This window comes from Lynx rufus, unplaced genomic scaffold (assembly GCF_022079265.1).
Source record: "Lynx rufus isolate CCGP_SWC_20201006 ecotype Redwood Valley unplaced genomic scaffold, mLynRuf1.p SCAF_11, whole genome shotgun sequence".
NCBI classification, from domain to species: domain Eukaryota; kingdom Metazoa; phylum Chordata; class Mammalia; order Carnivora; family Felidae; genus Lynx; species Lynx rufus.
In genome coordinates this window covers 32,420,630-32,436,160 of record NW_025814825.1, presented here as the reverse complement: position 1 = coordinate 32,436,160, position 15,531 = coordinate 32,420,630, and positions in this window count along the sequence as shown.

The window sequence follows — 15,531 nt, the reverse complement described above, 5'->3', positions numbered from 1 at the left end:
GTCTCTCCATTTCATTACTTGCTTTGTTTCCCTTTTCTTAACCTAGCTGGTTTAAGTTGATGTTCATTCTATGTCTGTCCCCTTGTTAATTTGGAAGTGGTAGTGTATTTTTCCCTTTTCTTAATGACTGTCTTCCAGAAGATGACTAAACTATTTCCCTCATTTGGGGTGCTTTCAACGTTTGGTGTTCTATTTCTCGAGTTCCCCCTGCCCTAGAGGGTGAAATTATTAAAATATTTGGGGCACCTGGGTGACTCAGTTGCTTAAGCATCTGACTTCTGCTCAGGTCATGATCTCATGGTTTGTAAGCTCAAACCCCACCTAGGGCTCTGTGCTGACAGCGTGGAGCCTGCTTGGGATTCTCTCTCTCTCTCTCTCTCTCTCTCTCTCTGCCCCTCCCTGCTCTCCCTCTCTCAAAATAAATAAATAAATAAATAAATAAATAAATAAACTTTAAAATACTTTTCCTTTCTTCTACCATTTCCTCCTTCTACCATTAAACTTTTGGAATGCTTTCATTCTTCCTCACTCTCAATTCCTAGATTTTGCTGGGAGTCAGTCTCTATTAGTGTTTTCCTCCTCTGCTATTTCAAGCGTCCTTCAACCCTCTGTTGAGCAAAATCAGATAGTTTATCATCATTTTCATATCTTCAGCTTTATGTGTGTCTGCACCCATATTTATATACAAATCAATCAGATTTATTTTTCACTGATTCTTAATTTTTCTCTTTTTTCATCTTGTGATTTCTTTTTGGTTTCACTTATTTAATTCATATTGCTGAGTACTGTCCTAAGATGGACTATATGCATAATTCACTCTCTGAAGTCTTGGACGTCCTCCATGGAAGGGTGATCATATCTTCACAGGGTACAGAATTCAGCTTCAGCCTTTGCTCGTAGCTGTGGATTTAACCTTACTGCTTAACTTCCAAGGTTGTAGGTGCCAGTCTGATTTTTTTTTTTCTTCCTGTGTAGGCAGCTTTTTTTTTTCTCTTGGTGGTGTGTCAGATTTTTTCTCTTTATCCTTAAAAGATCAGAAATTTTATTAAGGCATGCCTAAGAATCTTCCAGGCTTGAAATCAGAGAGCCCTTTCAATCATGCAGATTTAAGTTTTTTGTTATTATCTCAGGAACATTTTCTCTGTTTATTTGTCTAACTACTACCTCCTATTATCTGTCTCCCTTTAAACTTCTAAAATATTTGTTATTAATTTGTTAGGTCTTCTGGAAATACAGGCTTTAAATCTCTAAGCTTTTCCTTCATGATTTCTATATATTCTTTTTTCTCAGGTCTTTGATCTATTTCTTGCTGGCCATTTTCTTTTTTTTTTTTTTTTAATTTTTTTTTTAACGTTTATTTATTTTTGAGATAGGGAGAGACAGAGCATGAACGGGGGAGGGTCAGAGAGAGAGGGAGACACAGAATCTGAAACAGGCTCCAGGCTCTGAGCAGTCAGCACAGAGCCCGACGCGGGGCTCGAACTCCTGGACCGCGAGATCGTGACCTGAGCTAAGTCGGACGCCCAACCGACTGAGCCACCCAGGAGCCCCTTGCTGGCCATTTTCTAGACTACTAATTTGGGGTTTACAATAATGATCTTCCCTGTCCCCCCCCCCGAAGAAAAGTAACATTGTACTTTTGTTTGATAAAATTTGTCCTTTAAATTAACACAAATTTCAAGAAGGGTGGATAGGTTTTGAAGTCACAGAGACCAGGTGTTGGAATCCTCACTCACCCCTTACCAGCTCATGACCTCGGACAAGGCAGTTACTTGCTTAAAACTTAGTTTCCTTATCTGTGGTAAAGAACCTGCTACCCCCCCCCCCCCACTTAACTGAACTATACTAATAATTACATTATAGGAAATAAATAGATATTTTTTGCAAGGTACTAGGAACCTAAAGAATATTCCATAAATATTTGACTAAATATCCATATTAAATGATATAAAGTTAAAGTCTGTGTGGGGGGGAATTTAAGGCTTTTTTTCAACATTACTTATATGTTCTTATGCTTTTTTGTGGCTTTTGTATAGAAAACTTTTAAAACTTTGCTAATAAAATCATAATGCCTTCTATCTGTATAATACTTGGCAGTTTATCTGTAGCTCTGTGATTGAAAGCAGGTATTATTATTTTAACTGCTGCTGAGTTAAATGATTTTGCAAACTTTACAGAACTAATAGGTAGCATAGGCTGCTGTCAAAATCTCCGAGCTAAAAACTTTTCTCCTGTTGACCGTCAATACCGCAAATATCAAGAACTATATTTTTAAAAAATGTAATCAAACAGTTTCTGGATGGATTTTATTCAGTCAGTTATGTATTCAATGAGTAGAAATAAAAAAAAAATACATAGACGCACCTTACTATGTGCCATGCATGCTTCTGAGTGCCGAGCATAAAATGGTGAGCAAAAGCAGATATATTTCCTGCTCTCAGGAAGCTTTCAATCTAGTGAGAGAGATGTCCATTAATCAAAGAATCATATACATATGTGTAAACTGAGAGCTGAGAAAAAGTACAATTGACAAGGGGATTTTATGTTGTTAGGAAGGTTAGAAAGGCTTCCTGGGGAAACAATGATAAGGTGAGGTCAGAAGGAAGAGTTTCTGTTAGTCAGGCAAAGAAGGGCTAAGTGGGGAGAGGAGCCTTTGAGACAGAGGGAAAAGCAGAGACAAAGGCCCTGTGTCAGGAAGAAGGCTTTCAGAGTGAAAGATTGAAATCAGACCAGTGTCATTGGAACTCGGAGACTGAAGGAAAATGTGTGAGGGGAGCTGCAGAGAAAAGTGGGGACCAAATGATGCAGGATTCTGAGAGACATGTTAAATATTTTGGTCTTGGGGCGCCTGGGTGGCTCAGTCGGTTAAGCGTCCGACTTTGGCTCAGGTCATGATCTTGCAGTTTGTGAGTTCGAGCCCCGCGTGGGGCTCTGTGCTGACAGCTGGGAGCCTGCAGCCTGCTTCGAATTATGTCTCCTTCTCTCTCTGCCCCTCCCCTGCTCATACTCTGTCTCTGTCTCTCAAAAATAAATAAATGTTAAAAAAAAATAAAAAAATATATTTTGGTCTTTATCTTAGAATGCCAGCTAGAGTTTTAAGAAGTGTGTGTGTGTGTGTGTGTGTATGCATGTGCTGACGGCACTGTGTTTACTTAGCAAACATTACTCTGCTTGAGGTGGAAAGTAGATTAGAAGGCCAGAGTGGATACAGGTAAAGAAGTCGGAGGCCCTTGAAAAAGTCCAGTTAAAAGACAATGGTGGCTTTGAGTAGCAGGTGGCAGTGAAGACAGAGAGAAGGGGTCAGATCTGTGAGGTAATCAGAACGCAAAGCAACAGGACCTGATAATGGGTTATATATAGAGGCTGAGGTAGAGGCTTTGAAGAATGAACTCTAAACTTCTAGCTTGAATAGCTCCTAGATGGTAGATGTACTTTCTGTTTTAAGGAAAACTGAAATAAGGCCAGATGTGGGGGATTACAGATGATGAATTTGGTCGAAGATTTTCAAGTTAAGGTGTCTTTCAGACACCAGATGGAGATAGGAAGTAGTAGTTGGCTACATATGTCAGCTGCTCAAGGAATAGGACTGGAGATAAAACGTGTTGAGTCATCTACTGTAGATGATTATTGATGTCGTGGGTGTAGTTGCAATAAAATCGTCTCTCCCATACTTTCTCAGACATTTACTTCTTGTTTTGTTTTGACCACTAGAATCAGTAGGTTAAGGAGCAGGGGCCAGCATGATACCCTAAATTAACCAGGCTTAGCTGTGTCTCCACAGACACTGGTAGAAAGTGCCTAGGAGCATTTCTGCACCAGTGACACGGACACTGTAGAGCAGTGAGGGAAGGAAAGCAGGTAGACCAGATGGCTCATCCTGCCAAGCAGCAGATATGTAAAAGATGTCTCCTCTACTCAGATACTATACTGTGAAGACGGAAGAAAAAGGAGAATGTTGAGATTAAAGAGAAAGGGAGTTTGAATTAACTATTTGTTCAAATGAAATTATTGCACTGAAGGAGACTTTTTCACAAAACTCGAGACTAAATCCCTTTGACTTGTGGAATTTAAGTATTTCATTTTCCCCTAAGGTATTTCCGCCATGGAAATGAGAGCCTCACAATGATGTGTATAGGTGAGGGACAAATAGGACTTTTGTTTGTTTTGTCATTATTCCACATCTGAATTGTATTGTTGTTTTGTGCACATCAATGCCCTGCCATACCATAAGTTAAATTGTCTGACGCGCATGCTGTTATAGACCTCACTGTGTCTTACAGAGTTCACAGAGCTAGCTAGCAGCAGAGATGGAGAAGGACCTAGTTCTTGTTACCGTATCTCCTCTCAAGAACTGTGATTAGATAAAATCTATATTCCTTTTAAATTTATGCTTTGGAGAGTTTTATAACCATTTTATGTATTAATTCAGTCATGGTATGGCATGTTTGATTTGATATATAAATAGTTTTAACTTTTGTGTACATGCAGCTGGTAATTGGGCTCTGATATATATATACACACATATAATATCAGATATATATTATTTATTATTAGTTATATAATATATATGTTATATAATATGTAAGACTATATTATAGAACATAATATATTATATAACTATATATTTTTTTTCTTTAGATTTGGCTCTCAGCAGTTTCTAACACCCAATAGCAGCAAAATCCAGAAGGGTGAGGAAATCTCAGCTGTATTCAGATAGCAATGATTAAAAACACTCAAGACAGAAAACTGAGGACAGCTGTCTCCACAAATCACCTTGCACAAAGGGACCGGCCAGCAAATGAACAGCTTCAAGAGCGCTGGCCTTACACATGTAAATCTATAAATCAGTTGCAACCATTCTTCTTCAAATGTGCATCTCATGCTCTTGCAGTCAGTGTGCACCTGGGAGCATCCTCTGCATGACCTTTCAGCTGTCTCCTGGGGCCAATTCAGAGAATAAACAAGCCAGCCCAACCTCAGGCAACTATCTGCACCCATCTATGGTCTCCTCTGACCGATCAGCTTATACAGCCTGTGGAATTTTGGAGAAACGGAAGCCCAGTGTTGAGATTTTTATCCCAGGTCCCACAGCCAGTGAGCAGGAACATGTTTTACGCTGGAGTTCATACTCTGTCCATGGTCCATGCTACCTCTCATGGGGCAGTGGTGAAAACAAGGGCATTGGATTCAGTCCTGGACTCAAATCTACTTCCAAGCTGCTTGGAAAAGCTAATTAGCATACACAGACTTCAGTTTGCTGGTCTAGAAATTGGAGATGATAATACTTCTATCATGGAGTAGTTGTGAGGAATGAAATGGTGGAGGCCACCTGCCATTAGCATGACGCCTGAAGTGTGGTTAGGGCCCAATAAATACTATTTTATTGGTGTTGGTGTTTTTGCTATTTTTGCTATTACTTGTAATGCCTTCAGAGGAAAATTCCTCCAAAACTGCCACAAAAGTTCCAAATTCTTAAAGGGATCAACACCTGACCTACAGCTTTCTGTAAATGACTTTTGGTGCTGATAGTATGAGCCATATGGGTTCGGTAGAAGCACTTCAATTAAAAGTTCTCCCTCAGATTGGGTTTAGTATGCTACTCTTTGGGTACAACATGATTTTCCTCAGCTAGTTCAAGCACTGACCTTTTAATATTTTCACCAAGGGAAGTGGAGACAACAGGATTTGAGTCAGATAAACCCCTGGGAGATGAGAAAGGATACTATTGTTGCTGGCAACTTAGTAACATCATGAGTACCCTGAGAAGTGCTATTTAGGGCTCCAATTCCCATCCAGCGTTAATGTCTAGAACCTTCCAAAATAGGCACTGCACACTGAGGAAGCTTGTTCATGCGCCTCTGGCGGGGCACTGTGGTAGACACCGTTGATGTGAATGTCTGTTCAGAACAGAGACCCCAGTAAGGGGTGGGATCAAGAATAATATGGGATGTGCAAAGGAGCGTGGCTGGGTCAGAACAAGTGCCCTGGCTACGCCGGTTAAAGGCTGTCTCTGTGTTGTGGGGAACTGGAGACTGACATCAGAACCCAAAGGGTCTTTCTTTCCACTGTATGCCAGCTTACCTCATACCAAGCACATTTGTCTTTATCATCATCATCATCTTCACCAAATCCACCCACAGGTGAAAACAAAACAATACAAAACCTTGTTGGACTGAAGCAAATCAACTTAATGATTTCACCTAATGCTGGTGCCCAATGGAGGAGAAGCTGGTAAGTGGTCACCCTGCCCTCTCATAGAAAACAGTTTAACGGGGCTTCCTTCTGTCTCTGTGTGTGAGATATTATTCTTTTAATTTTTTTTTCAACGTTTTTTATTTATTTTTGGGACAGAGAGTGACAGAGCATGAACGGGGGAGGGGCAGAGAGAGAGGGAGACACAGAATTGGAAACAGGCTCCAGGCTCTGAGCCATCAGCCCAGAGCCGGACGCGGGGCTCGAACCCACGGACCGCGAGATCGTGACCTGGCTGAAGTCGGACACTTAACCGACTGCGCCACCCAGGCGCCCCTATTATTCTTTTAAAAAGCAGAACCCAGGGGCACCTGGGTGGCTCAGTTGGTTAAGCCACCGACATTAGCTCAGGTCATGATCTCATGGTTCATGGGTTTGAGCCCTGCAATGGGCTCTGTGCTGACAGTCTGGAGCCTGCGTCGGATTTTGTGTCTTCCTCTCTCTCTGTTCCTCCCCCACTTGCACTCTGTCTCTCTCTCTCTCTCTCTCAAAAATAAATGAATATTAAAAAAAAGTTTTTTTAAATCAGAACCCATTCACGGCTTGATCTCAGAATGTAAAAAGACTCGACTTGCCCTGACATTTCTGCAGCATTTTCAGAGTGTAATTTAATTGCATTTAATTGGGTCTCAGAGTAACTCCAAACTTCTGAGCCGCTCCTGGAACTCACTTTTGCTTCTGCCCCCAGGAGTTTCCGTAACAAAGTCCCTTGTAGTTTCAGTCCAGGAGCTCCCTGAGAGCCCACCAGAGCCATTTAACTTCCTCCTGTTAGAGATAATGAAGGGGCAACTGCTGGGAACTTTCTTTCTGTTTCTTAGCCCCCTTGTATCTAATACTGTGAATCTTAACTCTATCAGATCCGACACCTAATTATAGCAAATATTTTGTAATCTCTTTACTATCCTAAAATGAAATACATATTCACACAATTGAAACGTTAATAGAGGGGCATCTGGGTGGCTCAGTCAGTTAAGCATCTGACTTCCACCTCAGGGCATGATCTCGCAGTTCGTGAGTTCAAGCCCCAAGTCGGGCTCTGTGCTGACAGCTTGGAGCCTGGAGCCTGCTTCAGATTCTTGTGTGTCCCTCTCTCTCTGCCCTTCCCTCGCTCATGTTCTGTCCCTCTCTCTCAAAAAATAAATAAACATTAAAACTTTTTAAAACATTAATATCTTAGCAATAATATAAAGGAAAAATAAAAAGAAAGAAATTTCTAAAATGAGGTGTGTTTCAATATGAAAATTTTCAACCATGGCCACAGTAGAAGACCTACTTGCATTTGTATTTGAAACTGCTGTGAATGCCGAGACTGTGAAAAACAGGCGCACAGAGTCTAGTACTACCATTTGTGCTGCTGTAAGTCATGGTACTGTCCAAAATGATGAACAACTCTTGAAAGTTTCAAACAATGGAAACCCTTTCTTTGATTTACATGGTGGTTGGGTTTCTGCAAACTTAGTACCTTGCAAAAGATACTTTGTGTTTATATGTATCGCAGGGTTATGTTCTTGGCTCTGATAATTATACATAGGTTTTGTTCCTCATGGCTCTCTGGAGTGACATGTATAAAGCATGTGGAATGGAGGACAATTGTTTGTCCCAAATGTTGTGAGACAGCTAGAATTTCTGTGGCTTCCCATCATCAGCACAACCAAAACTGTTGAGTGGATGAATTCTGCTCTTTGTGGATTTCATCAGTTAGAAATTTAATCTGCACCCTTGAACCCATAACCCACAATGCTGTTCTTAATAACGTGGCAGTATGCTTGTACTTCTGCAAAAAGTGATGGAGAACTGTATTCTTATTTTAACAGCCTTTCTAGGCTGCTGGTCTGTGTTCAGGTTGGAGTCTAATCCTCAGGGGATTTCCTTCAATTTACAAGGGCACTTCCACTCTCACCCCGACCTCCACCCCCAGCCCAGTGTCTGCCACGTTCCTGCCCACAGACTTGGTGCTGGTTCACATGGACCACTACACAGGCTGGAGACAGCCAAACTTGTCATCCAGGCCAAGCTTTATTGGCTATTTATTCTGTCCATTCCAGGAGAAGTCTTCTGATTCATAACGGTAAGTTCTTTCTCTCAAGTCATGAATCTTTTTCTAGAAAGAGCCTTTTAGCCATCAATAAATTGAACCCAATGACAAATGGAATTAACATAGATCAGGTCCAGTGTTTTGCAGCTGTGATTTCTGGCAGTGGAGGGATGATAGCCATTTTAATTTAAAGAGATTGTATTCACACTGCCTCTCAGCAGTGTTTCCTGCTGCTTTTATTTTCCGACCATCCACTTTTGGAATGGTTTTGTTGGGCTGGTCCCCCTTTGGCTAGTGAGGTACAGTCCTTAGTCTAACTGCCAGGTTCTTTCTGATTTGCCTCTTTCCTTGTGGCTTTCCCGTTTTGTGACTCCTGGCTTTCACTCATGATGCCTTGACGACACCAAAAGCCTCAATAGTTTCCAAGTCTTTACTCAAGGCATTCCCTCTGCTTAGGAAGCCTGCCCTGCTGACCTTCTGATTCATTCCTGAAAACTGCAGCTCAGACAATGCCTCCCTCCTAACACCTTGCTTAACCACCCTCAACATTGGAGTTGATCTCTCTGTGCTATGTGCAGCACATTTTACATGCTTCCATTGTCACATGCACCACACTGCCTTATAATTTATGATTTAATCACATGTCTCCCTTTACTCTGGGACTTCCTTATGAACCAAACCCATATGGTTTTTTTTTTTATTTAATTTAATTTTTTATTTTTTAAATGTTTTTATTTATTTTTGAGAGAGAGAGAGAGAGAGAGAGAGAGAGACAGAGTGTGAGCAGGAGAGGGGCAGAGGAGAGGGGAGGGGGGAGACACAGAATCTGAAGCAGGCTCCAGGCTGTCAGCACAGAGCCTGATGCGGGGCTTGAACCCATGAACTGTGAGATCATGACCTGAGCTGAAGTTGGAAGCTTAACCGATTGAGCCGCCCAGATGCCCTTATCTTTTTTATTTTAAATAAACTTTAATTTTTACAACAGTTTTGGATTTACAGAAAAATTGCAAAGACAGTACAGAGACTTCCCATATATCCCAGCAGCTGTTTTCTCCTTTTGCTAACATCTTACGTTAGGTAAAGTACACTCGTTATAATGGTTGAACCACCATGATACACTCTTAACTAGATCCATATATTAAGATTTCTTTGGTTTTTACCTAATGTCCTTTTTTTTTGTTCTAGGACCAACCACATTATTCGTTGTCTCCTTAGGCTCCTCTTGGCTGTGACGGTTTCTCAGACGTCCCTTGTTTCTGATGACCTTGGCAGTTTTGAGGAGTACTGGTCAGGTATTTTGTTGAACGTCCCTCAGTTGTGATTTGTCTCAGGTTTTTCTCATGAGTTGACTGGTGTCAGGGTGCATATAATCAACACGATTTATCACTGTTATGGCGAGCTTGATTATTTGGAGGAGTTAGTGTTTGTCAGGTTTCTTCACTGTAAAGTTGCCAGCCTTCCAGCCCTTTCCATACTACGCTCTTCGGGAAGAGTTGCCGTGTGCAACCCACACTCGAGGAGGAGGTTCTGCTGAGGATCTATTTGGGATGCTTCTGCACGGCAGATTTGTCTCTTCTCCCCCATTTGCCCAACTGTTCTTATATCATGAATGCTGAGTGCTCAGCTCAGGACTGAGTAAAAATGGTAGTTGCTTAATACATTTTATTGGTTCTGATTTTCTAAGCAACCACGGTAAATCTCTCTCAGTATGAGCGTAACAATGCTAGTAACTTCAACAATAAGAACATTGAAATAGGCAATGTGGTCTTAGAAGCACTGTTCAATGTGTTTTAGCTCAAGTCGTCATCACACGATCCTGTCAGGATGACACTATTATCACCAAAGAGAATTTGTTCAGCTCATCTAGGGTCACACTGCTAATACGTGGTGGAGACCAGATTCAGATCCATGGTGTTTGATTCCAGAATGCACACTCTTAAAGCAATAAGAGGCTGGAGTGCCTCTTTGGTTTCTGTTCCAGTTACCTTGGACTTGCTGTGTTGAACTGATCCCCTAGGACTACAGGGTTCAATATGCAAATAGTCCCCAGCTGGCAATCCTCCAGCAGCATCTCCTTGTTTATACCAAATTTTCCTTTAAATCTGTGAGGTCTGCACAGAAATTCTTAAGAAATCGTAAGAGGCCTCTCTTTTGAAGCTTTCTTTGGAGCACTAATCAAGTTCCCCAAGTTATGGAGTCCAGACCCCAACACCATACCTTGGAAATGGGCAGAGGGTACTCAGCTGTTATGAATAGGAAGAACTGCCTGGGCTCATGGTCCTTAAAATAGGACACATGGCTCCTCAGGGTCATAGGGGAGATGTAATAAGAAAGTTCCTAGATATTGGAATTTTGGGATAATTTTATAATTTATGCTAAGAATAGGCCAGAGTATTTAACACTGGAACTGTGATAGGAAATCAGGATCTATGGCCAACATTCTAGTTAGGTTATGAGTTGAGGACATATGTATGAGCCTCAAGCATCTCTATTTTCTATGATGCATAAAATCTGAGAGTAATTCCTTTGGGTCTTGAATATCCTGCTTCAAGGCTGAATAAAATGGATGGATTAATGCTTTTGTAGTCTGTCCCTTGTCTGTATTTCAGAGTGAAATTAGCCATTAAAAATGAGGAAAGGAGAAAGTAAAGATAGGAAGCTGAATTTTTTTTTTTTTTAGCAACCAGCTGTTATTCTTTGGTAGCAAGGAATTACGGTAGTTTGTACAATTTATCTTTGTAGAGTTTGTTTATATACTGAGTAATAATACCTCAGAATAGAATCTACTCTGAGCCCAGAGTTTAAGAGAGATATTAACAGTTTATTTTTAACTCCATTTAAAAACAAAATAAACAGCATCTCCCAAAGCATGATCTTGTACTTTGATTTATAGCCATAAGAAATCTAAGAATATTCTAAGTCACAGGATTCCTTTAGACCAAGAATTACAAAGATTTCAAACCATGCAATGAGCCTTTCAGATATCCCTATGGAACAGGCCAATCTGTTTGTCATCAAATGAATGCGCTAAGCTCCCACATGTGCAGGCAGCCAGAATCGGCGCAGATGAAAAAAATTATGAAAATTACTTGTTTCACTCATCCTTTAGAGCTGATTGATTGGGGAGGCGATATTCTGTAGGCTATGGTATGGGGCCCCATAACCAGTAGCTCTGTCACACCACTCTTGGTAGCTAACATTGCTAAATAATGACCAGGAAGGTATTTTCCTGTCTTCCTCACCGTTTCACCTGGATGTTCATGATCATTATCTTATCTGCCTGCTTGCAGGATGGTTTTAGGCCATCAGGAAGGGGGCTTCACTTCACTTTTCTTTTTGGCTTAATGGCAGGCACTACTCTGAACACTTCAGGTGTATTAACTCTTTTCATCCTCGTAACATCCCTGTGATACTATTATTTCCCCCTTTTTATAGATGAAGAAACTGAGGCACAGACAGGTTAAGCAATGTGCCTGAGGCTGCACAGCTAATAAATGATAGAGCTGGAATTTGAAGCCAGGCAATCAAACTTCAGAGCCCATGCTCTTAACCAAGATACTAGGCTGCCTTAGCACATTTATCGGCGTAAAATCATAAATTTGGAGGGTTTCCTTAAATCATCTTCCATAAAGACCTCCTCCACTCTATTTTGTGTGCTGGCAAAACAAATTTGGTGAAAACTGCAGCTGCTCTAGTTATTCAAGTTCTTCTAGAAGTCTGTGAAGTCTATCCTGTCAGGAAAAAGGAGTGGGGCTGCACATGAACATCTAAACATTTCAGAGGACTACTGTATCCTAAAAATAGTCAGAAACATGGAATAAGATTAAAGTATAAGGATGTTTTTCAGACGGTTAACTTATGAGGGTAAAAAAAGAGGAACAATTGAATGTTGGGAAATCAATTTAATTTTTTTATTTAATTGGAAAATAGGTGTATCATATTTACCATTCATCAGACATAGTTGTAAAAAATATTAGCTTGTTTAAACCTCAACAAAATCCTGTAAAGTGGATATTATTATCACCAGTTTACAGATTTAGTGCCTGAGGCATGGGTGGTTTAGGAAATTCATCCCACAGGATGGAGCCAGGATTTTAGCCCCCCAGGCCGGCTTGGGACCAGCTTTCACTGCTTTGCACCTGAATGCTTGGAGGCCCCTATAATTGTGTTTTTGAAGAATTTTGTATTTTGTCTTTGGTTTTTTTTTTTTTTCATTTTTCTGTCTTTTTTTTCTTGCCTTCTTGTGAATTACTTAAATTCAATTTTGATTCATAGATAGTGTTTTTGAGTGCTTCCTTTCGTACAGTTTTTATAGTGATTGCTCTAGCTATTGTCCAAGCTATCCAACATTCAGGGAACTTAGTATAAAAGACACCACAGTCTGTTGGTGTCAACATTCACCAGTTTGACTGAAGTGTAGAAGCCTTACCTCCCTTTACTCTCTCCCACTACACTTGTCTTAAATTCCTTTATATACATTGAGAACCATAGCACACATTGTGATAATTTTTGCTTCAACCCTCAAACATAATCTAGAAAACTTAAGAAGGAAATATTACTGTATTTACCCATATTTTTTATTTTCCTGCATTCTTTCCTTCATCCGGATTTTCAAAGATTCCTTCCCTTATTTTCTTTCCGGTTAGAGAGTCTCCTTTAGTCATTTTTATATAGTTGCTCTGCTGGCAACAGAGATAGTTGCTCTACCTCTGAGAATATCTTCATTTCTCCTTCATTCATGAAGGTTGTTTTTGCTAATGACAAATTTCTGGATTGACTCTTATTGTCATTCAGCATTTGAAAAATGTGGTGCCGCTTCCTTCTGGCCTTCATGGATTCTGATGAGAAGTCTGACTCCTGTGAATTGTTTTTTTCCCTACAAGCAAAAACAGGCTACTTTCAAGACTTTTTTCTTAGTCTTTGGATTTCAGAAGTGTAACCGTGGTATGCCTTCACATAGATTTCTTTGGGTTCATACTGTTTGGGTTTCTCTCAGCTTCTTGTATCTGTAGGCTTATGTCTTGCCAAATTTGGGAAATGTTCAGCCATGATTTCTTGAAGTACTTTTTCAGCCTGCTCTCTTTCTCCTCTTTTTCTAGACTTCAGAGACATGAATGTTAATCTTTTGTTACAGTCTTTCATGTCACAGAGGCTCTAATCATTTTTTTTTTCTATTTTCTCTGTCACTTCAGATTGGGTAATTTCTATTGTTTCATTTTCAACTTTCCCGATTCTTCCTCTGTCCTCTCCATTCTGTTATTAAGCCCATCTGCTGAGTTTTTTATTTTATTTAGGATGTGTTTGAGTTCTAAAATTTTCATTTGGTTCTTCTTTATACCTTTTGTTTCTTTTCTGTTACTTCCTATATTTTCATTTGCTTCAAACATGTTCCTAGGCTCATTGAAGCACTTTTATGATGGGTGCTTTAAAGTCCTTGGCAGATAATTCCAACATTTGTGTCATTTTGGCATTGGAACATGTTGTTTTTCTTTTCTTGTTTGATTTGAGATCTTCTCTGTTCTTGGTATGACTGATTTTCTGTTGAAATTTGGACTTGTGTAGTGTTATAAGACTGGATATTTACTTGTTTATTTATTTACTTATTTATGCATATATGTATGTATGTATGTATTTAAGTGCACAAACAGAGGAGGGACAGAGGGAGAGGGAGAGGGAGAGCATCTTAAGTAGGCTCCACCTCCAGCATGGAGCCTGAGAAGAGCTCGATCTCATGACCCTGAGATCATGATCTGAGCCGAAATTAAGAGTTGGATGCTTAACTAACTGAGCCACCCAGGCACCCCTGGATCTTATTTAAATAGTTCATTTTTAGAAGGTTTTTTTGTTGTTGTTGTTTTTGTTTTTGTTTTTTTAATATGGAGCCTCAGGGCTCCAAGCAGGGAAAAACAAAAGCTATAAGTCCTCTTAAAGCCTAACACCATTAGGGGCACTTGGGTGGCTCAGTCAGTTGAGTGTCCAACTTTTGTTTTCAGCTCAGGTCATGATCTCATAGTTTGTGAGTTCAAGCCCACATTGGGCTCTGTGTTGACAGCGTGGAGCCTGCTTGTGATTCGCTGTTTCCCTCTCTCTCTCACTCGCTCTTTCAAAAATAAATAAACATTAAAAAAAAGCCTAGCATCATTATTTGTACTATGTCACTCTGCAACATTCTATTGGGAAAACAACCTGCAGTGTCTGCCTTAACTCAGTGGAAGGCAAAATCAAACTCCACTTCTAGATGAAGGGAGTGGCAAAGTCAATTGCAAAAGGGCATGCACAAAGGGAGGGAGGGCTATGTCCATCTTTGAAAACAATCTGTCACGTTAACAGCTATTTTGCCTTATGGAATTACGGATTACTCTTATTTCATCAATTATTTTTTTTCTATGGTTTCCTAGTTTTCTATATAGGACAGTGCTTCCTTTAGTAGCAGAAAAATGTGTCATAAATAGCCAAAAAAAGTCATGTACTTGTCAAATTATACTGTGTCAGGTGATCTACAAATGGAATTCAACAACTGTAATCTTTGCTCTTTGAAATTGTAAAATGTTGAAAGGTTGTGTCTGGGATGATTTCCAACCCTTGAAAGTGATGATCTGCAACGTGTGTCTTTTAGTTCTGATCCTCCTGCTTCAAGCCTGAGATAGGGGCCACTCTGTACCTATCACCCTTGCCTTTACATAGCCTCAGGCAAAGGATAACCCTCGCAACCTTTGCACCTGCTGGGCTGTAGGCCCTTGGAAGATGCCAGATTTCTCCAAGCATTGCCCCCTCCGCATTCCTCCATACATCTTATTGGCACAGGTGGGAAACACACCTCTGTCACCATGTAACTACCATGTCCATGCACATAGCAGCAACTCCCTTTTCCCGGATATGCTCTGAGGGAGGACGAAGACATAGGAGGGATTCTCCAGCCTCTCCTTAGGGGTACATTAGGGCTCTCCATGGGGATCAGAAACTCCTTGAGGGCAGAAGTTGATTACACACAACCGTGGGTGTTAGAACATGTATGTTGAATTGGATTTTAAATGCTAGGATGAAAATCCACTACTTTAAGTAGATTCCTTCTTTTTGAAGGAAAGAATTGGGAGACCTTATTTTCCTCATCTTGAATAATTATGGCAGCTTGTGCTAATGTAGCACCATACAGTTTTCACCTCGCTTTTCCTCCTCACATAACTTTCAGTGTCTTGCATAAAATGGGATTAGTGATACCTACGTTGGAATGTTGGGAGTTAGAT